This window comes from Pelobates fuscus, chromosome 11, assembly GCF_036172605.1.
Source record: "Pelobates fuscus isolate aPelFus1 chromosome 11, aPelFus1.pri, whole genome shotgun sequence".
Classification (NCBI taxonomy): domain Eukaryota; kingdom Metazoa; phylum Chordata; class Amphibia; order Anura; family Pelobatidae; genus Pelobates; species Pelobates fuscus.
Genome location: NC_086327.1, coordinates 131786225 through 131809638, shown reverse-complemented (window position 1 = coordinate 131809638; position 23414 = coordinate 131786225). Strand labels below are relative to the sequence as shown.

Here is a 23414-nt window from a genome sequence, read left to right as displayed (position 1 = left end):
ACAAAGAGATTTTTGTTTTGCCATTCATTCTTTGGTTGCGGTTAAAATCATTATCGCAAGACACTGGAAAGTATCTAAGTCGTTTGAAAAAAGACTATTGATAGACCAAATTAGATTCCAATTATCAATGGAATATGAGTTGATCAATAATGCGACTTTTACTTCTAAGAAAAAGAAATGGTATTGTGAATGGTTAGACAAATATAGTATATTATTTGGATAGTTCTCCTATGGCTATAGTAGATATCTGTATAGATAGAGAAAGAAGGGATAAAATTAAAACAGAAGCCAATAACCTCAGTCCATGGAAAGGGAGTTGTTTGTTAGGATGCTCTAAGGAATTTATTTATTTATTTATTTATTTATTTATTTTTTTTTTTTTGTTTTTTTTTGTTTTGTCGTGGTCAATCTATGTTGGTATGCTGCTATGCTGCTATGCTGGTCTATAATTGAATATGCGATTACTGTGTTTGATTATGTACCATCTATCACTTATATATTTGTTTGATACTTGTGCACACTTGTTGATCTGTATTAGTTTCAGCATACTCGTTGTCTATGTTAAATAACAATGAAAAACTTTTTCAATAAAGACATAATTTAAAAAAAAAAAAAAAAAAAGAGGGGGGGAGCTACTGTCCTCCCCCTGGCCCCCACACCTGAGCGGTGGGTGGGGGCCCTATATAAGAATGGTGGGGGGGGACCTACTGTCCTCACCCCCTGGCCCCCACCCCTGAGCGGTGGGTGGGGGCCATAAAAAACAATAAGGGGAGGGACCTACTATCGTCCCCCCCGGCCCCAACCCCTGAGCGGTGGGTGGGGGCCCTATATAAGAATGGTGGGGGGGACACCAACTGTCCTCTCCCCCTGGCCCCCTCCCCTCAGCGGTGGGTGGGGGCCCTAAAAAACAATAAGGGGGGGGCCTACTGTCCTCCCCCCCGGCCCCCACCCCTGAGCGGTGGGTGGGCGGTGGGTGGGGGCCTGAGCGGTGGGTGGGGGCCCTAAATACCCCCCCCATTTAAGGTGACTAGGGGTCCCAAGCCCCTAGTCAGCCCCCACCCCACCCCCCACCCAAATAAAACTATCCCCTACCTACTTTCCTCACCCTAAAAATAGTGAGGGGGAATAAAATAACTAACCTGTAAAGAAAAATTCAACTTACCATTTGACGTCTTCTTTTATCTAAAATCTTAATTTTTCAGCCCCAAAAAAGGGCAAATAAAAAGCCATCACACCCGTCGATTTTAAAATACAATTAAAAACCCGAGCGCAAAAAAAAAATCCTGGCGAAAAAGAAAAAACCTGACGCTTAAAAAATTAATCCATCTTCACCCATGGAGGGCTCCGCGCAGACTGAGCTCTGCAGGGCGGGGGGAGGCTGATAAAGCCTTGCCCCGCCCTGCAATTAGTCTAAGAACACTCTGATTGGCTGGTTTAAGACAATCAGAGTGCTCTTTGTCATTTTACACAGCGTGGGAAAATTACAAAGAACTTTCCCACGCTGTGTAAAACGACACAGAGCACTGTGATTGGATGGCTTGAAATCCATCCAATCACAGTGCTCTGTGTCATTTTACACAGCGTGGGAAAATTACAAAGAACTTTCCCACGCTGTGTAAAATGACACAGTCTGCGCGGAGCCCTCCAAGGGTGAAGATGGATAAAAAAAATTAGCGTCGGGTGTTTTCTTTTTCGTCAGGTTTTTTTTTGCACTCAGGTTTTTTATTTTATTTTAAGTTCGACGGGTATGATGGTTTTTTATTTGGCCTTTTTTGGGGCTGAAAAATGAAGATTTTAGAAAAAAGAAGACGTCAAATGGTAAGTTGAATTTTTCTTTATTTCCCCCCTCACAATTTTTTAGGGTGAGGGGGGTAGGTAGGGGGTAACATTTTTTGGGGTGGGGGCTGGGGGACCCCTAGTCACCTTTGATTGGGGGGAGGTTTGTTTTAGGGCCCCCACCCGCCGCCCAAGGGTGGGGGCCGGGGGGGAGAACAGTAGGTTCCCCCCCTCATTATTTTTATGGCCCCCCCACCCAAAGCTCACGGGTGGGGGCGGGGGGGAGGAAAGTAGGTCCCCCCCATTGTGATTTATGGCCCCCACCCACCGCGCAGGGGTGGAGGCCGGGGGGAGGACAGTAGGTTCCCCCCCCCTCATTATTTTTATGGCCCCCACCCAACGCTCATGGGTGGGGGTGGGGAGAGGACAGTAGGTCCCCCCCATTGTGATTTATGGCCCCCACCCACCGCGCAGGGGTGGAGGCCGGGGGGAGGACAGTAGGTTCTCCCCCTCATTACTTTTATGGCCCCCACCCAACGCTCATGGGTGGGGGAGGGGGGGGAGGACAGTAGGTCCCCCCATTGTGATTTATGGCCCCCACCCACCGCGCAGGGGTGGGGGCCAGGGGGGAGGACAGTAGGCCCCCCTCATTATTTTTATGGCCCCCACCCACCGCGCAGGGGTGGGGGCCAGGAGGGGAGGACAGTAGACCCCCCCCCCTTATTATTTTTATGGCCCCCACCCAACGCTCACGGGTGGAGGCGGGGGGGGGGGAGGACTGTAGGTCACCCCCATTGTGATTTATGGCCCCCACCCACCGAGCAGGGGTGGGGGCCGGGGGGGAGGACAGTAGGTCCTCCCCTCTCATCTTTAGGGCCCCCACCCACCGCTCAAGGGTGAGGGCGGGGGGGGGAGGACAGGTGGTCCCCCCCTCCTCATTGTAATTTATGGCCCCCACCCACCACGCAGTAGGTCCTCCCCCCTCATTATCTTTATGGCCCTGATCCGCCGCGCAGGGGTGGGGGCCGGATAGTAGTTTTGTTTTTTTACAGTGAGCAGCCACAGGCTGCTCACTGTTTAGTGGACATGCCCCTACTCGTGGTATAGCGAGTAGAGGCATTGGGGAGATTCTAATCTCCCTTATGCTATTATGGGGGTCATATTGACCCCCATAGAGTGAGGGGGAGGACATGGGGGGCTTAGGAAGTGGTGGGGACATATTACAAGGAGGGAGCTGCGCGTGTTTCACTGGGCATGTGCGGGAATCTCAGTGCTATTTAGTGTGGGCAGATGACGTGTCCCACAGGGACTTCCTCTACCCACACAAAGATGGCGGCACCCTGAATATAGAGCCAGAAAATAAAGATTAAAAATAGGTAATATGGGGGGCTTAGGGGCATTTGGGGTGACTAGGGGGTCAATTGGATGTAGTGGAAGCGGGAGGGGGGTTAAAAAAAAACGGGATTCGGCCATGACAGTGCCGCTTTAAGTATGTGTCTGTCAAAATATGTGTTAGTCTTTAACAGGAAGAGGTGTGGTCTTGGCAGGAAGGACTGTGGCAAATTTAAATTATGGGGTGCCCGAGTTCCGTCATGCCTAGGGCAGCACAAATCTAAAATACATCACTGGATACACACAAACGTGAAAAGAACCCAAAAGCATAAACTATAACCGTCTTCACCTCAATAGGTATGATATCATAGGTATGATATGGTAAGATTTATATTTATAAATAACTGCTAGTATGTAGTACAAAATGAGTGGGGGGAAGACTACTGTATGGTTTTGGGAATGAAGATTGTATTTTTTTAAGGCAGATAATGCATGCAGTGCCTTGCAAAAGTATTCACCCCCTCCCTCTTGACTTTTTACCTATTTTGTTACATTACAGCCTTAAGTTCAATGTTTTATTAATCAGAATTTTATGTGATGGATCAGAACACAATAGTCTAAGTTGGTGAGGTGAAATGAGAAAAATATATACATAAAACTGTTTTTTAGAAATAGAAAACAGAAAATTGGCATGTGCGTATGTATTCACCCCCTTCGTTATGAAGCCCATAAAAAGCTCTGGTGCAACCAATTACCTTCAGAAGTCACATAATTAGTGAAATGATGTCCACCTGTGTGCACTCTAAGTGTCACATGATCTGTCATTACATATACACACCTTTCTGAAAGGCCCCAGAGGCTGCAACACGTAAGCAAGAGGCACCACTAACCAAACACTGCCATGAAGACCAAGGAACTCTCCAAACAAGTAAGGGACAATGTTGTTGAGAAGTACAAGTCAGGGTTATATTTAAAAAAAAATATCCAAATCTTTGATGATCCCCATGAGCACCATCAAACCTATCATAACCAAATGGATAGAACATGGCACAACAGCAAACCTGCCAAAACTCACGGACCGGGCAAGGAGGGCATTAATCAGAGAGGCAGCACAGAGATTTAAGGTAACCCTGGAGGAGCTGCAGAGTTCCACAGCAGAGACTGGAGTATCTGTACATTGGATGACAATAAGCCGTACGCTCCATAGAGTTGGGCTTCGTGGCAGAGTGGCCAGAAGAAAGCCATTACTTTCAGCAAAAAACAAAATGGCACGTTTTGAGTTTGCGAAATGGCATGTGGGAGACTCCCAAAATGTATGGAGGAAGGTGCTCTGGTCTGATGAGACTAAAATGTAACTTTTCGGCCATCAGAGAAAACGCTATGTCTGGCGCAAACCCAACACATCACCCAAAGAACACCATCCCCACAGTGAAACATTCTACTGTATTTTATATATTGCATTATTAATCATTTTTTATTTATATTTCTTTATATGTACATTTACTTAATATAATTGTATATTTTATTTTTACATTTTTATTTTTATTTATTTCATTTTTCTATTTTCATTGTCATTTTTATTTAATTTTTCAGTTCTTCTTGTTTTTCCATTTTGCATATGTTTCATTCACATCCCCTCTTTACATTGTACAGGTGGCAAAGTATCTGTCCCTCTCTTTTTTTATGTACATGCTTGATGAGCTACAGTTATGGCGATTTTATTGGCCTTTGCTTCTTTGGCCTTACGGCTTTCTCAGCAGGCGCATGTTAGTCTCACACACATGTGCATACACTAAGATTGCTGATCCGGTAGAAGACGTCATCAAAACAGTCCTCATTAGACGCACCAGAAGTGGTGGGACGCACACCAAACACACATGGATCTGATTTCCCATCACTGCCAGTCTATTTAAATGGTCTCCGTGTTTGGAATTAATGTATTTCCCTGAAGAAGTCCTATTTCCAGGACGAAACGCGTTGGATTCTCTTGTTTTACTTTTATTTTATACTTTGTTTATCTTTATCTTAATATTGCTGCTATTTCTTCACTGATATTGGCGGATTCTGCTGGTTCTACAGGACACTGACCCTGCTGGAGTTCCACTATGGGTGGAGATATGCTTATAGTTTTTACACGTTTGTAAGTGCAATACAATAAATATTTCATTGTTTTTATTTTACTTCACTATTGTGCCCGTCTTCCTTCTTTTTATTTCTACTAAGAAGGATAATAAGCCTGAATTATTAGTTTGTGTTTGTTTGTTTTTTACTTTATACTCACTGGGGTGTTTTGTATAACTGTATTATGCTGTGTATTATTTATGATTTTTTTTCATATATTTTTTTTCATATATCATTGTATATTAGTGGAACATTCTACAACCACTCTTCCAGATTGTTATAATTACTTTTTTACGTGTATTGTGATTTTTCACATATTCTTTATAGCTTGTATTCTTTTGGATGTTGTTGTGATCACTATATATGAGGTGAGGTAGAGGCAAACAATATGCCTACAAAATTAACTGTCTGTCAAAAAAACAATTAGACCTGTACTGCAAAGGCTCCACACTGTAGTCCCAACATTGTATAACAACAAACAATAAAGTAAAAGGAGTCCTGCACATCCAGTAGAAGTGTGCACACCCAGGTGCTACCACAGTTTATTTGAGGACAAAATACAAGCGGCAAACGTTTCGGGCGAATGCCCTTTCTCAATGCTAATGTCAATTAGCATTGAGAATGGGTTTTCGCCTGAAGCGTTTGCTGTTTGTATATTGTCCTCATATAAACTGTGGTAGCACCTGGGTGTGCACACCTCGGCTGGATGCGCAGGACTCCTTTTCCTTTTTTGTTGGATGTTGTTGTGAGGTACACCTGGGATTGCACTTTTTCACACATCAATATTTATTTTATCACATATTGTTTTTTTAGATAATGCATGGAGCAGTGTTCTTAGTGATCAGATTTATATTTATTGCGTCCTTTTTACCATACTTGCCAATAAAAGCTATGTTTTAATTTTCTACTTAAACCCTGAACAGTCAGTCTTCTTTTTTCTTCCGTGTAATTCTCAAAGTACCTGCCACAATACATATACTAGACCTCGGACTGCTTTAATCAAATGGAATGTTCAGATTTATTTGAAAAATGTTAATCACTTACTGACCATATGATAATCTATGTCGTCATGTGCAGACTTTTCATGCAGGCCTTTCATGCCTTCTGACGGCATAGACTGCTATGCAGTAGATTACCAGCAGGGGATAAATCGAAAATTCCCTAGTGGTCCCCTCAGTCAGTTGGGTATACAATTAGTGGCCACAGGCTGACAGAAATGCTATTAGCAGAGCTCTAAGTGAGCGCTGCTCATAGCCCTTTAAATGAAATTTGGAAACTCTCCAATCTCACAGAAACCTCCACTGTCTTGATCTCCAGCATTTCTCCACCAAACTCCAAACTCTCCTTTTACCCATCTCAAATCTCACTTGCCCTAACTATGCAACCTCACTCTACAACTCCACTCTCTCCTCTCAACAAGACATCATGGCACCATCTACATTTAAACCTATCAAGAGCCCCCCAATTACAACCCTGGCACATCAATCTGACTGAATGGATATAACTGGTATGTGAGCGCTCCAATTAATTATGCAAATCAACATAACAATCAAAGTAAAAATATTGATAAATTTGAAAAATATTGATAATGACCAATCTCGCCGGGATCACCACAATGACCACCATAAACCAAAATTAAATGTACTGGGTGAGTCTGTCTGAATCAGAGTACTCTACACATATATAAAGAGTATAAAAAATATCATTTATTGTATAATAAGTCAATCATAAAAAATATATGAAACAACATCTCAAAGTGTCCAGTATCAGATGTAAGCGTGATGAATAGTAAGGGGCCCCTTATTCATATTCTTGTCGACAAAGGACTGATGTGAGAAATCAGAGATGTGCACATAAACATAAAAACTATATGTGAACTAAAAAAGATCAAACGATAAACTCCATGTACAGTCCGTAAAAAATTATAAGTAGGTAAACGGATAATGCCCAGACGATAGAGCCGTCTCACGGAGAGGGAGCTCGAAAACCAGCCAAACACCCTGGTCAAGACTAAGGGGGAAGCGATAGGGATGGCCCCAAAGGTGAAAATCACATCCACAAGATATGGAACACTATGGGGATATCACTACAGCAACTTACCCTATTCGTCCAACCTTCGGATGAGATACTGGGAGCACATAAACTCCAAACCGTGGGGGCTGCAGGATCCGTCGTTTCTCGCCAGGTCACTTGCCGAAAATCAATGGCGGGTCGTAAAGGACGGACCGGCTGGGAAGTTCAAATCCGTCGGCGTTGTGGTGAAGCAGCAGACAGCACGTCTACGCGTTTCGTCCTAGCTGGAGGACTTTTTCAAGACAATTAACCATTCTATGAATCAATTAAGAGTGGGTATATAAACTCGGCTCTTAGACAGCATACATTGTCTTGAAAAAGTCCTCCAGCTAGGACGAAACGCGTAGACGTGCTGTCTGCTGCTTCACCACAACGCCGACGGATTTGAACTTCCCAGCCGGTCCGTCCTTTACGACCCGCCATTGATTTTCGGCAAGTGACCTGGCGAGAAACGACGGATCCTGCAGCCCCCACGGTTTGGAGTTTATGTGCTCCCAGTATCTCATCCGAAGGTTGGACGAATAGGGTAAGTTGCTGTAGTGATATCCCCATAGTGTTCCATATCTTGTGGATGTGATTTTCACCTTTGGGGCCATCCCTATCGCTTCCCCCTTAGTCTTGACCAGGGTGTTTGGCTGGTTTTCGAGCTCCCTCTCCGTGAGACGGCTCTATCGTCTGGGCATTATCCGTTTACCTACTTATAATTTTTTACGGACTGTACATGGAGTTTATCGTTTGATCTTTTTTAGTTCACATATAGTTTTTATGTTTATGTGCACATCTCTGATTTCTCACATCAGTCCTTTGTCGACAAGAATATGAATAAGGGGCCCCTTACTATTCATCACGCTTACATCTGATACTGGACACTTTGAGATGTTGTTTCATATATTTTTTATGATTGACTTATTATACAATAAATGATATTTTTTATACTCTTTATATATGTGTAGAGTACTCTGATTCAGACAGACTCACCCAGTACATTTAATTTTGGTTTATGGTGGTCATTGTGGTGATCCCGGCGAGATTGGTCATTATCAATATTTTTCAAATTTATCAATATTTTTACTTTGATTGTTATGTTGATTTGCATAATTAATTGGAGCGCTCACATACCAGTTATATCCTTTCTGTTCCATTAAATAAGTCGCTCCCTTGTATGTGACGCAGCCCTACCATCATTTGATCCCATTGGGTACACTTATTTCTCACTGTCAGTCCCTATAACATTTACATTCAATCTGACTGAATATCTCCAAAAATGTTCAAGAACTGCTGAACGCTGTTGGAAAAAGTCTCACTCTGCACCTGACTTCCTCCACTATAAATTTATGCTGCGCTCCTACACTCTGGCTATTTCCTCTGCAAAAGTAAATTACTTCAATACCCTCATAACCACACGCTACTGCAAACCTAAACGACTATTTCACACTTTTAATGCTCTCCTTCACCCTGTTGCTCCCCCTCCTCCTACCACCCTGTCCGCCTCAAACTTTGCAACTTACTTCACTGAGAAGATTTCTACAATCCGGGAAGAGATCTATAACCTCTCTCTGCTTTGGTCCTCCCGCACCACCACCTGTTCCCTCGATCCTATTCCCTCACATCTCATCAGCACTCTGTCTCCCTCTCTTGCTCTTCCTCTCACTAAAATGTTCAATATCTCCCTTTCCTCTGGCTCATTTCCTCACCTTTCAAGCATGCGACCATAACGCTGGTTCTGAAAAAGCCGAACCTTGACCCCAACTTCCCATCCAACTACCACCCTATATCATAACTGCCATTTGCCTCCAAGATCCTTGAGAGAGTTGTGTAAGCAGATTGACAGACTTCCTCGAATCCCACTCCCTGCTTGACACGCTTCAGTCTTGATTCTGCACTCGTCACTCTGTTGAAACAGCTGTGACCAAAGTATCCAACGATTTAATTGCTGCTAAATCTTGCGGCCATTACTCTTGCGGCCTTTGACACAGTTGATCATAAACAGCTTCTTCTCATTCTCCGTAATCTTGGTCTACAAGATACTGCTGTCTCCTGGTGCTGCTCCTACCTCTCAGAGCGCTCTATCAGTGTTTCTTTCTCTGGTTCTGCCTCTTCTCCCCAATCCCTCTCTCTGTTGGCATTCCCCAAGGTTCAGTCCTTGGTCCCCTACTGTCCTCTATCTATACTGCCTCCCTTGGTAAACTCATCAGCTCCTTTGGCTTCCATTATCATGTATATGCAGATGACAAACAAATCTACCTGTCCTCTCCTGATCTCTCTCCGCCCATCTTGACTTGTCATATCCTCTGTCCGTACTCTCACACCTGATGCTCGCCTCCAAAACTTTTACAGGGCTGCACCTTTTCTGTGGAACTCGCTTCCCTTCCCCGTTGGACTTTCACCCAGTCTCCACTCCATCAAAAAATCTTTGATAACATACTTCTTCTGGAAATCATATAATTCAAACTGTTATTGGATTTTCATCCCCTCCTCCCCCCATGACTCCTCTCCAGCAACTGTCAAAAATAACCTACTAAGTTCTCAGTGAATACCTTTCTAGCAACCTAATTCATTACCCCTACTTATACCCTTTGTGTCACTATACCCCACTCCCTCTAGCATGTAAGCTTATTGAGCCCCTCTGTTCCTGTGCGTACATTTGTCTGGTTACAATTACGTGTCTGTTAGTCCATCCATTGTACAGCGCTACGGAATTTGCTGGCGCTATATAAATAATATGATAATAATAATATAAATGTACTAAATGTGTAAGCTACAAAACAAAACACATAATGGGAAATATCAGCGCATTCTAAAAAGTGATGCAACAATGTAAAGGTGAGGCATCAAATAGAATGTGCTGTTGGTTACCATGGTGATTGCCCCACTTTTAGTACTTTAGAAGGGAACACGTTGATGCCAGCAGTCAAGGGGTTAACACTAAGCATTTACTGAACCATTAAAAAGTCATAGATATAAATGTAATCTTCTTGTCCTTAGATTTTCTGTTTGCATGAACATAGATGCAACCTATGGCTGTAGATTTGCGTACGATAAGCCTCCCTGTGCTTTCAGAGAAAGGTCAGGAACTGCAAAAATAAACTGTAAATAAATGACTTCTTGCAAACATACCGTGGGGCAGACACCAGTTATCCAGCCAGTGATGAGTGCATGCAGCAAATGGGGCCATTGCAAAATTCCTTCAAGACGATTTCTGTAGCCCATGGAGCAGAGCAGTTAAGGGGAATGGGCCTTGACATTGCTAGGAGACAGGCATAGAATAAGGGTAGGTAGGGATTGGCTATGTGGATGGTGGGGTTTTGGGTAATGGGAGAATATATAGGGGACCATTTTAGATTAGGGGCCATCTTACTTAATCCTCACTTACCTGTTGTTGTGGCAGGTCGGTGAGGTGTCTCTGTTTTTGTCTTTCAGTTACAACTTGCTGTTTGAAGATGGAGGAGCTGTTGGCTAGAGTCCGGAATGCTGTGCTGGAGAGGGGAGTGGAGTGGCTTCAAGGTCGTCTGGGAGATGCTTTGCGCCTGGCCGGGCTTTTCTCTTCGTCCCCGGGAAGTCGGCCCCCTAGGAGGACCAGACCGCCGCAGATTTTGAGCCCCAGCGAACAGGGGTCGGAGGGGCCGGAACCCAACAGTGGAGCCTAGTAGGGCTGAAGCGGCAGCTGGCCGGAGTCCCACGACGGCCACACCACGAGGATGGCATCGGAGTGTGGCCGCATGGCCAGGATGTGTTCCTACGAACGGGATGGTGTGAGGACATTCGGGCTGCGAACAGGTAAACGGTGGGACTGCTTAACAAGTGGAAACTGACGAACGTTTGAGCCGCAAACAGGGAGCTGCTGAACGTTCGGGCCGCGAACGGGAAAGCTGGATTTCTCCCAAACGGGCTGTGGCCACTTCAGATCGTTCAGGCCGCGAACCCAGGAAAACTGGCAGTGACTGGTTTCCATGGTGGGCAAGGTTACCAGTCGGAAGGCGGTTTACTTGGCAGTGGACTTTGCGGTTGGCCAGAATAACACCGGGAGGGCTACAAGGACAGGGTCAATGGTGGACGGTGCAGTTTCAGCTACAGGTGAGTCGGCCACCAACACGGTGGGTCACCTGCTTACTTGCACTGGCTCGTCACGCAGGGGGTAGCTTATAAGGGGGATGACATTAGCGGGGGGCAGTACAAAGTCCTTAGGCAAGGGTCAGTTTCCCCGGGCAGGCGGGGGGCTGGGGACAGCTCCTCATGGTCCCCACCCAGGCTGGCAGGGAGGGCGACCTCTCAGTATGGGGGACGCACACAGGGGGAGACGCACTCTGGGGGGGTCACCACTTGGACGGGTTGACGGTGGGCGGACATCACTGCAACCAGGGCTCAGACATCAGGTCCCAGTGGGATGCCAATAGGAAGGGCTCCCGCACACGCTCCAGGAGTGTTCTGCGGGGTGTGAGGCAAGGAGACGATAGGGGATCACCGGTGTTCATGACGCGGGGTCAACACATAGATTCCCCTGTTAGGATGAACGGTAATGGGTACCGGGGAGCTCGTTCTTCCAGCGGGAGTTCTCAAGAAGGGGACGGTAAAGGTCTCCCATCAGGTGGGTATGGCCAATGGGGTCAGGACGAGGGGAGGCACGGGGGCAGCATACATGGTCAACCCCGGGCAGACGATAGGGATGTTGGGGCACAGTCGGGCAACATAACCAGGATGTTTTCTCATTCCAGGTCTCCGGGACAGTCGCCCACGTAAAGTGAAAAAAGGAGAGCAGGAGAAAGTGTCTTGTAATAATCAACAAGTATAAAGGGTATTGAAAAATCCCTATAAGGGTATAGAAAATCCCTATATAAAACCTAAGTGTACTGCATGCACAAAACAATATGTATAGTATAGCCTGACAAGGGCAAAACGTCCGAGGTGCTCAGGATATCAGGTTACACAGCAGGCAGCATACAGAACATGTAGCCTGTGTAGGACAGTAGGTGACAAGATGGTCAGAGATAGGTAATAGCCAGGGGGGTTCTATGAATAAGACCCCTAGTTGAATGGAGGCATAACCCCACAGTAAACCCAATGGCAGCCAAACCCCACTCCCAAACCAGCCGTGCTAATAACCTTCCGTATCTAGGAGGCTATCCAGAGAAATGGCTAGAGCTATCCAACCTTATCACCTAGGCTATCTGCTGCTTCATGGCAGCTAAAGGATTCTATGTAGCTTGCCCTGCGTGTTTAACATAAAGAGCTGCAGCTAACACAAATGGATAGACAAACTATTCTCCCCTCAATAGAAACGTGAACTAAAAGGCACACTTAGTAGCTCAACAAACGTTTCGCCAGTAAATCCTGCCTTTGTCAAGAGCAAATGTGTCCAGGATTAGATTCTGTTATATAGGAGGGTTCGGCCCTCCTCCTTGAATAAATTAGCCAATGGGAAACTTCAGACGTCTGGGGAACGCCTCCATGGGTTAGCACCCTCCTTCATTTTTAATTCTGACAGCTGAGTGTTCTGAGTCATCAAAAGGGAGGGTGAATTAGGTGTGCATAATAGTTAAAGACTTTAGAGTACCCTCCTATTTAGGGACGGATCTGAAAACACATAAACAATGTGTATCACGGCATAAATTAACATAGTACGTATTCTAACTGTATCAACTGGGTTTAAACTTCAAATGTAACAACTGGGTAAACCTGCAGCACAGGGAGCCATCGCTAATGTCTAATAGGTGATCGTAATCAGCGGAAGGCAGTAAATTCTAATCTGCAGCTAGACATGAAAAGTGCTGCCGCTGGATTTAATGTTGCGCTTGACAAGCTATCTAATGAATGATCGTTATCAGTGATCTCAGCTGTTCCTACAATATGGTGATACACTCCTATATATGTCACAGTGGATATAAAAGATGCTGTCCCAAAATCTATAATCCCTTTATCATCCCATGAGAGTATTCCTATAAATATATATATATATACTGTATCTATTAATTTTGGTTAACTACAATTAATGTCCAACAGAAAATAATGGACACTGGATAAAGAGGATCCAATGGTGAGATCTGTATTTAGAAAAAAAGACCTAATATATTAGTTAGAAGGTCTGTACAGAAAAAAAAAAAAGACCCTAGTCACATAAAGTCTTCCTTAACCCTCCTACAAATGCGGAGTTAAATATTGCAATTATTTAATAGTAAGGCAATGTTCCCAAAAAGTGTTTATAATAAATCTAACCTTGGTACATGGAATAGCAGGTAAAGGTAGAAATGGTTAAATGAAATGGGAAAATGAGAACCCCTCATTTAACCCCAGTGGATGCAGTGTTATTAATTTATATATCCACACACACTCCCTTTGTCTTAAAACTTTGTCGAAGTCTCTGCGTCTCTGGTCTCGCTTCACTAGCAGTAGGCCACAGAATTTTAGAGCTTTGGGATCTGGTGAGTAGAATCGTTACCTTCAGGCTTTTTGCTGTAAAAGCTGTCTTTTCAGAGAAAATGCAGTGTTTATATTACAGCCTAGTGATAACTTCACTGGCCACTCCTCAGATAGCTGTTAGAGATCCTTCCTGGGTCATGGCTGCCTAAAATGCATCCAAACATTCAGTATCTCCTCCCTCTGCATGCAGACACTGGACTTTCCTCATAGAGATTCATTGATTCAATTCATTTCTATGAGGAGATGCTTATTGGCCAGCGCTGTGTTTGAATTATGCTGGCTCTGCCCCTGATCTGCCTTCTTGTCAGGTCAGCCAATCCTATGGGGGAGCATTGTGATTGTATCAGGCTACCACTTCTGATGATGTCAGAGGTCAGAGGTCAGAGGAAGTTCACAGGCAGAGGCAGCAGCTTCAGACTTGAATACAAGTAAGATTTTACTATCTTTAGGGAGGCAAAGGGGGCCAGATAGTTGTTTTAACACTATAGGGTCAGGAATACATGTTTGTGTTCCTGATCCTATAGTGCTCCTTTAATAACTTTAAGAACTGAAGTGGGAAATTTATAACCGTGTTAAATACACAATATTATTGACCGAGAACAAACAGGGGAAGGAAGTTTAATTGTTCACCTTCCGGATCTTCCGTCTTCTGTTTTTTTTACACGTTGTTTGCAGATAACAAAAATAACACAAGAAATTTCACAAGACATTTTGTTTTTAAACAAGGAAAATGTAGTGAACAAAGCTCTGATTTTCTATTTAGTCTGAATAGAAAACAAAACCGACTGGGAGAATTTCTCCATTCCAGTCATTCTGAGTTCAACAAGTAAATAATTGACTATATACAGGGTTATATACAGGGTTATTAAGTAAAGCGAGAATGTAAAGTGAATTTGAAATTCAAGGCCAGAGTAGCTGAAGTTAAAGCATAGCTGATTTTGAGAGATTTCCCAATTTGGCTACTTTGACCTTAAATTAGAAATTCAGTTTGAATTCACCTTGAATTCTCATTCTATTGAATAACCCTGACAGTAATGTGTGGTGATAAACGATTATTCACCTTTCTCAAAACCTGAGGTTTTAACCCCTTAAGGACACATGACATGTGTGACATGTCATGATTCCCTTTTATTCCAGAAGTTTGGTCCTTAAGGGGTTAAAGGACGCCTTATAATCTTGTGGCAGTAGATGGGATGGACAAGATCTGTGTTTTACAAAGCACCTAAATTTATCCAGAGCTGGGTAAACGTGGCTTCTCATGTGTTCCGAACCCTGTCTGATTGGGGCAATCACCATGGAAACCAGAGGGACTAGCAGCACATTCCATTGATTTCAAAAGAGACACGTTGATAAATCTCTCCTAAAGTATCCAGACTGTAATGCAACACAATGAATTCAATTTTCGATTAATTAGTGAGATGAGGTCGTAATATTTTTTTAGAGCAGAGTGTGCTCCATGTCGTCCTCGTAAAACACCTTTGGAAGAGAAGTGAAGTCCTATGTCAGCAGCAGTTATGTTGATTTAAAAAGCCTTTTTCTTCGGTCAGTTTGCCAGTTGCTTTCACAAATCTATATTCAGCGTCCGGACCAGCTCCTTATTGTATTTTTTTAGTTTGTATCTTTTTAACGTATTAACGCGATCATGCATTAAATAAGGGGGATATACATATATATAACTAAATAAACGTACACAGTGTATCTGCATCCAACTCAGCCAGCACTCACACTCTGCATCCAACACAGCCAGCACTCACACTCTGCATCCAACACAGCCAGCACTCACACTCTGCATCCAACACAGCCAGCACTCACACTCTGCATCCAACACAGCCAGCACTCACACTCTGCATCCAACACAGCCAGCACTCACACTCTGCATCCAACACAGCCAGCACTCACACTCTGCATCCTACGCAGCCCTCAGTCACACTCTGCATCCTACGCAGCCCTCAGTCACACTCTGCATCCAACTCAGCCAGCACTCACACTCTGCATCCTACGCAGCCCTCAGTCACACTCTGCATCCAACTCAGCCAGCACTCACACTCTGCATCCAACACAGCCAGCACTCACACTCTGCATCCAACACAGCCAGCACTCACACTCTGCATCCAACTCAGCCAGCACTCACACTCTGCATCCAACGCAGCCAGCACTCACACTCTGCATCATACGCAGCCAGCACTCACACTCTGCATCCAACTCAGCCAGCACTCACACTCTGCATCCAACTCAGCCAGCACTCACACTCTGCATCCAACGCAGCGCTCAGTCACACTCTGCATCCAACTCAGCCAGCACTCACACACTCTGCATCCAACACAGCCAGCACTCCCACTCTGCATCCAACACAGCCAGCACTCCCACTCTGCATCCAACACAGCCAGCACTCCCACTCTGCATCCAACACAGCCAGCACTCACACTCTGCATCCAACGCAGCCAGCACTCAGACTCTGCATCCAACGCAGCCAGCACTCACACTCTGCATCCAACGCAGCCAGCACTCACACTCTGCATCCTACGCAGCCCTCAGTCACACTCTGCATCCAACTCAGCCAGCACTCACACTCTGCATCCAACGCAGCCAGCACTCACACTCTGCATCCAACGCAGCCAGCACTCACACTCTGCATCCAACTCAGCCAGCACTCACTCTGCATCCAACTCAGCCAGCACTCACACTCTGCATCTAACTCAGCCAGCACTCACACTCTGCATCTAACTCAGCCAGCACTCACACTCTGCATCTAACTCAGCCAGCACTCACACTCTGCATCCAACACAGCCAGCACTCACAGCGTTTAGCAGATCCAGAACTCACACTGCAATTAGTACCACCAAAATTCATAAAGCATCAAACAGAACCAACACTAAGAGTAAAACTCACACTCCACACAGAGTGCCAGGATGCAGCTCTTATAAATAACAACCCCTCTCACTGCTAGTCTTCATGCTGCTGGGACTGAACGGGTTAACTCCAGTATAGGGGATTGTCTCACCTGGTGCTGCGTGTCGAGCTCCCTTACTGCGCTGCGACAAGGTTCACACGTATCATAAATACCTGTTAAAAGACAGATCGGAAATTAATTCCACAGTAATAATGGCTAATGTACAGCAATGGCGCTTTCTGGCCTTCTTCCCACCTGAATTAAAGCAAACCTCCTGCCCAGACAAACACATTTCTCCTGTATAAACTCATTTTTCCCATGAAAATCCCAGCTCTGTGTGGTTTCTGTGGCCGATGAGTTTGCTAATATCACATCCTATATTACTGCCTGCATGAAGATTCATTTTCCACTAGATCAGGGATATTCTATCAATCCAGATATAAAAGAAAACTAGCAGAACACTGTCCGATTCAGAGTAATATGTTCTGTGTGAGGTCTCAGTACAGCCCATCACAGCGCAGTATCAGGGGAATGAAAAAAGTATATAGCTCACAGTAATATACAGTGTGCATCACAGAGCTCCACAGCAATATAGCTCACAGTAATATACAGTGTGCATCACAGAGCTCCACAGCAATATAGCTCACAGTAATATACAGTGTGCATCACAGAGCTCCACAGCAATGAAACTCACAGTAATATACAGTGTGCATTACAGAGCTCTACAGCAATATAGCTCACAGTAATATACAGTGTGCATCACAGAGCTCCACAGCAATATAGCTCACAGTAATATACAGTGTGCATTACAGAGCTCCACAGCAATGAAACTCACAGTAATATACAGTGTGCATCACAGAGCTCCCCAGCAATATAGCTCACAGTAATATACAGTGTGTATCACAGAGCTCCCCAGCAATATAGCTCACAGTAATATACAGTGTGCATTACAGAGCTCCACAGCAATATAGCTCACAGTAATATACAGTGTGCATCACAGAGCTCCACAGCAATATATCTCACAGTAATATACAGTGTGCACCACAGAGCTCCCCAGCAATGAAACTCACAGTAATATACAGTGTGTATCACAGAGCTCCACAGCAATGAAACTCACAGTAATATACAGTGTGCATCACAGAGCTCCACAGCAATGAAACTCACAGTAATATACAGTGTGCATCACAGAGCTCCCCAGCAATACAGCTCACAGTAATATACAGTGTGTATCACAGAGCTCCCCAGCAATATAGCTCACAGTAATATACAGTGTGCATTACAGAGCTCCACAGCAATATATCTCACAGTAATATACAGTGTGCATCACAGAGCTCCACAGCAATGAAACTCACAGTAATATACAGTGTGTATCACAGAGCTCCACAGCAATATATCTCACAGTGCAGTTTGTATGAGTATTCCTGAACAATAAAACTCACAGCATATATGTAAGTATGATTCAATGTATGTATGTACTATGTATACATAGTATTCAGATATATCAAGCTACCATTGCAGTTGTTTAAAGCAAATATTCTTCCGCAGTGAAAACACCAAACTGTGTCTGCCATTGGCCCTCCCACGTGCCATCACAGAGCTGCATTCCTGCCATGTATCTCCGTCAGCCTATGTCCCCAGATTTAAACTATTTATTTTTCACCATACATCCATTTCGATAGAATTTTAGGATTAAAGAGATTAAGTAAATAATGTGAAGAATATGCTCTAATACTGCGTATTTATTTACCTCATCCTAAAGCCGCTCTCTGTCAGCACCATTCAAAAATCTAAATCTGTCACCCACTGCCTGCTCTTATGAATTATCATTAAATTGAATCATTTTATTCATTTTCCACTATTTATTGCTGTTGTGTTCTTCGAAAGGTGTATCTGCAGCCCAAACTGTTACGAAAAGTGAATGGTTTCTGAGAAAATGGACCCAGTGGCAATTCCATCAACTCAGTGCAAAGTACTAACACAGCGTAACAGGAGCGGCTGCTTCTCTGACCGAAGACAAAATGTTGTTTCAGTTTTACATTGACAGAGAAAAGGGGCTGCATATATACAGAATACATTAAGATGTAGTGGTTTTGGTGCTTTGCGTTTCCCCTTCACTTAGTGCCAGGTATTTAGTCAGTGTAACAGTATACAGTAACATTGTAACCGCTGAATGGTTGAATATTCTGCCAATTTACGTAATTAGCCGTAACTGCATTTTTTTGTAGTGCAATGACAAGACCACCAACAGGTATAAAACCTATCACCTTGAGACAGAAAAGAGGTGTCAGTGTCAAGTGATACACATGCTGAAATAACTGCACAATTTAAATTAAAGGAACACTATAGTCACCTAAATTACTTTAGCTCAATAAAGCAGTTTTAGTGTATAGATCACTCCCCTGCAATTTCACTGCTCAATTCACTGTCATTTAGGAGTTAAATCACTTTGTCTCTGTTTATGCAGCCCTAGCCACACCTCCCCTGGCTATAATTTATAGAGAAAATTTATTTATACTTACCGTAATTTTCTTTTCCTGGCTATTATTCATGGCAGCATTTAACATATGGGTTTAGCTCCTCCCTCTAACCCTCAGGACAGGAAACACAATCAATCAAACAATTAAGCCTACCTTCCCCTACTATATTAGGTACCCCAGTATCCTCCACACCTCAGTCCAGTAACAAGACAAATAAACCAAGAGAGGGCGGGAGACCAAATGCTGCCATGAATAATAGCCAGGAAAAGAAAATTACGGTAAGTATAAATAAATTTTCTCTATTCCTGGCTAATCATGGCAGCATTTAACATATGGGATTCCCAAAGCAATAACCACTCAGGGAGGGTAAGTCATGCTACAAAAATTGTTTAATATCCACTTAAGGCTTATAAGAGTTCAAGACCGAAAGGCCAAACTCTGAATCAGAATGAGAAGAGACATCCACTCTGTAGTGACGTACAAAGGTCTTCAAAGACGACCAATTGGCAGCTTTACAAATGCTCTCTGCAGAAACCCCTGACTCTGCAGCCCATGAAGTAGCAATGGACCTTGTGGAATGAGCTTTGATGTCCTTGGGAACCGGAACCTGTTTCGACCTGTAAGCTCTAGAAATAGCCTGAACGGTCCAGGAACGAAGGGTAGCGACAGAGGCTGCTTCACCTTTACGAGAACCCCAAGGAATCACAAACAATTGGGGAGACTTTCTCCAATTAGCTGAACGTCCAATATATGTGGAAAGACACCTCCTCAGGTCTAGTGTATGGCATCTTACTTCTTCAGGAGAAGATGGATCCTGAAAATACCCCGGCAGGACAATCTCTTGATTCAGGTGGAAGGAAGTAACAACCTTAGGAAGGAACTCAGGTCTAGGGCGTAGCACAACTCTATCATCGAAGAAGGTAGTGAACGGTTGCTCAGAAGACAGTGCTCTGATATCTGGCATTCTCCTAGCAGATACCAAGGCCAGTAACAACAGGGTCTTTAGAGAAAGAACCTGCATAGGGACCTCATCGATAGGTTCGAAGGGATGTTCCGTCAAGGCCTGCAGAACCAGAGGCAGATTCCAAGGAGCCGAGAATCCCTTGATAGGAGGTCTAATCCTAATGACAGCTTTGAAGAAACGAATCACAATAGGATTTAATGCCCAACGAACACCAGAAAGAGCTGAAAGAGCCAAGCAGTGCACTTTAAGCGTGTTAAGTTGAAGGCCTCTCTCCAGGCCTGCTTGAAGGAAACCCAGAACCTGAGACACGGAAGGGGAACTTAAATCTTGAACCGTGGAATTACACCATCGTGCAAAGGCTTCCCATACCTTATGGTAAGTAGAAGAAGTAGAAGGATTCCTGGAACGTAACAGGGTTGAGATCACCTGGTCCGAAAGGCCATGTTCAACTAGAGACTTCCTCTCAATAGCCATGCATGGAGCCTGAATTTGTGAGGCTCCGGATGAAACACTGGACCCTGAATCAGCAGGTCTTCTGATATTGGAAGTTCCCAAGGCAGGTCCATCGATAGTCTCTGCAACAGGGGAAACCAAGGACGACGAGGCCAGAAGGGAAGAACAGCTATCACCTTGCAATGTTCTTTGGAGATTTTTCTCAGAACAGCGTGTATGAGCGGAATCGGAGGGAAGACATAAGCCAGATTGAACACCCAACTGATGGATAGAGCATCCTGAGCAACCGCCATTGGATGGTATCTCCTTGACACAAAGCATGGAACCTGCGCATTCCGATAGGTTGCCATGAGGTCTACTTGGGGAAGACCCCACTTCTGGACCAACTGGGCGAAGATCCTCTTGGAAAGTTGCCATTCTGAAGCTTCTATTAGGTGTCTGCTGAGGAAATCCGCTAATACATTCTCCTTCCCTGGAAGATAGGTGGCACACAGGCCTTCCACATGATTCTGAGCCCAGGTCATAATGGGAACGATCTCTCTCATCAGGGCTACACTCCTTGTTCCGCCTTGATGGTTTATGTAGGCAGCAGCTGCTTTGTTGTCCACTCTCAACTTGACCCAGCAATGCCTGATGACCTGTTGAAAATGAAGAAGAGCCAGGAAAGTAGCTCTTAGTTCTCTGATGTTGGAAGGCAAGCATTGAGTTTTCGGTGGCCATTTTTCTTGAAAAAATCGATTGCCTAAATGTGCCCCCCAACCTGTCAGACTGGCATCCGTCGTAATGACCACCCAGTCTATTTCTCGTAAGGGGAATCCTCGGGAGATATGTCCCCACGACATCCACCAAAGGAGCTTCTGTTTCAGAGCCGAAGGAATGTGAATCAGTGACTCCCAATCCCTCGAGCTGGTCCTGAAATTTTTCAGAAAAAATTGTTGAAGAGGGCGAAGGTTCCACTGCGCCCACCTGACAAGCTCTATCGTGGAGGAGAGAGTCCCCAGGAGCCTCATAAACTCTCTTGCCGAGGCCGAAGTCTTCAGTCTGAAGTCTCTTATCCGATCTTGAAGTACGATCTTTCTGTCGTGTGCGAGAGATACGATCGCCGTGTCTGTATTGAAATTCGCTCCCAGGAATATTAGTTCTCTTGAAGGATGCAAGTGACTCTTCTCGTAGTTGATGAGCCAACCGAAATGAGAGAGAGTGTCGAGGACTAGTTGTCTGTGTTGAAATATTATTCCTAGGTCCGGGGCCACTACCAGGATGTCGTCCAGGTAGTGAAACACCGCTACACCTTCTTTTCTGAGCAAGGCAATGATGGTGACCAGAACCTTCGAGAAGGTCCTTGGGGCCGTGCTTATACCAAAAGGAAGGGACTGAAAATGAAAGTGTTCTTTCCGGACACAAAACCTGAGAAACTTTTGATGGGCGATCGTGATAGGGACATGAAAATAGGCATCCCTGAGATCTACTGATATCATCCAATCTTGGTGATGAACAACAGGGATGATGGAGCGAATGGATTCCATGCGAAATCTTCTGACTCTGAGGTAAAGGTTGAGCTGGTGGAGGTCTAGAATAGGTCTCCATTTTCCTTCTGGTTTCTTGACCAAAAACAGGGGAGAATAATAACCCTGGAATCTTTCTCTTATGGGTACAGGTACGATGGCCTTTTCCATAAGAAGATTGTAGACATAGAGACTCAGAATCTCTCTTTTTTGGATGTTGGCAGGAAGCCTTGTGCGAACAAACCTTGGTGGAGGCGGATATTCTTCGAATTCCAGATGATAACCTCCGCTGATAATGGATCTGACCCAAGCATCTGGAATGATTTCCCAGGCCCTCTGAAAGAATGAAAGACGTGCTCCCACTCGAGGAACCTGGAGTAAGCCACCTTCAGAACTGCTTGTTGGGGCGAAAGGAAGAAGTCTGCGTCTTGCCCCTAGAGGATTTTACATTCTGGCCGCTCTTCCAATTGGAATGCCTAGAGAATTCTCTGCCTGGTCTGTAGGTCTTACTTTCTCTAAAGTAGCCTTGATCCCTAAAAGGTCTGCGGTCCAAATGAGGTCTCTTAGGACGTCTATCTTGAGGCAGCATGACCTGTTTAACCTCCGCTGCTTTCTTAATAGCTTCATCCAGCGGTTTCCCAAAAAGCACTTCTCCCATAAAGGGAAGTGAGCATAAATTATTCTTCGAGGAAAGGTCTGCCCCCCAGGACCTTAGCCAAAGCGCCCGTCTAGCGGTGACTGAATGGGCCATAACCTTCGAAAGAATTCTAATAAGGTCAGTGGAGGATTCCAAAAGCCAGTCACTGGCGAGTTTGATATCCCTTAAGGATTCTGCCATCTGACGTCTACTAACACCTTTATCGATGTCATCCTCCAAGTCAAGCAACCAGGAACGCATGGCTCTAGACAAAGCAGAGATGGATACGGCCGGGTGGCAACCTAAACCCGCTGTCATGAAGGCTTTAGATAAATCAGCATCTATCCTTTTATCCATGGGCTCCTTAAGGGAAGCATTGCTATCAATCGGAAGCGTAGATCTTTTAGCAACCTTAATGATAGGAGCATCCACTTTAGGGACCGTAGTCCACAATCTGGAATCCTCCTCTTTGATCGGGTATAACTTTGAAAGCCTTCCCTGACTAGTAATCCTTTTACTAGGAATTTGCCACTCGTTCCTCATCAGGTCTTTAATCGAGCTGTGAACTGGGAAGGAAGGTCTTTTCTTATGCAAATCTCCAAAATGTCTGTCAGAAGCCGAACATTCTTTGGCCTCTTCCGGCAAATCTAATGTACGTCTAACAGCCATAATCAAATGCTCCATAGCTTTGGAGTCCAAGGAGCAAGGTTGTTCCATATACTCCTCTTCGCTGGAAGAGATTGGCTCTAAATCCTGGTACGCTGAAGGTTGT

The 23414-nt window shown here is 44.6% G+C and overlaps 1 protein-coding gene across 4 annotated transcripts in view; it reads right to left on the bottom strand.

The window, feature by feature from the left end:
• LOC134577141 (CMP-N-acetylneuraminate-beta-galactosamide-alpha-2,3-sialyltransferase 4-like) overlaps positions 1-23414 on the bottom strand; it is a 147582-nt gene that overhangs the window by 62279 nt on the left and 61889 nt on the right. For 2 of the 4 annotated variants that reach the window (XM_063435805.1, XM_063435803.1), the window contains exon 2: positions 16718-16779. The exons of the other annotated variants lie outside the window; for them this stretch is intronic. The gene's annotated coding sequence lies outside the window, so the exon portion shown is untranslated. The remainder of the gene's footprint in view (positions 1-16717; positions 16780-23414) is intronic. 4 annotated transcript variants of the gene reach the window in all.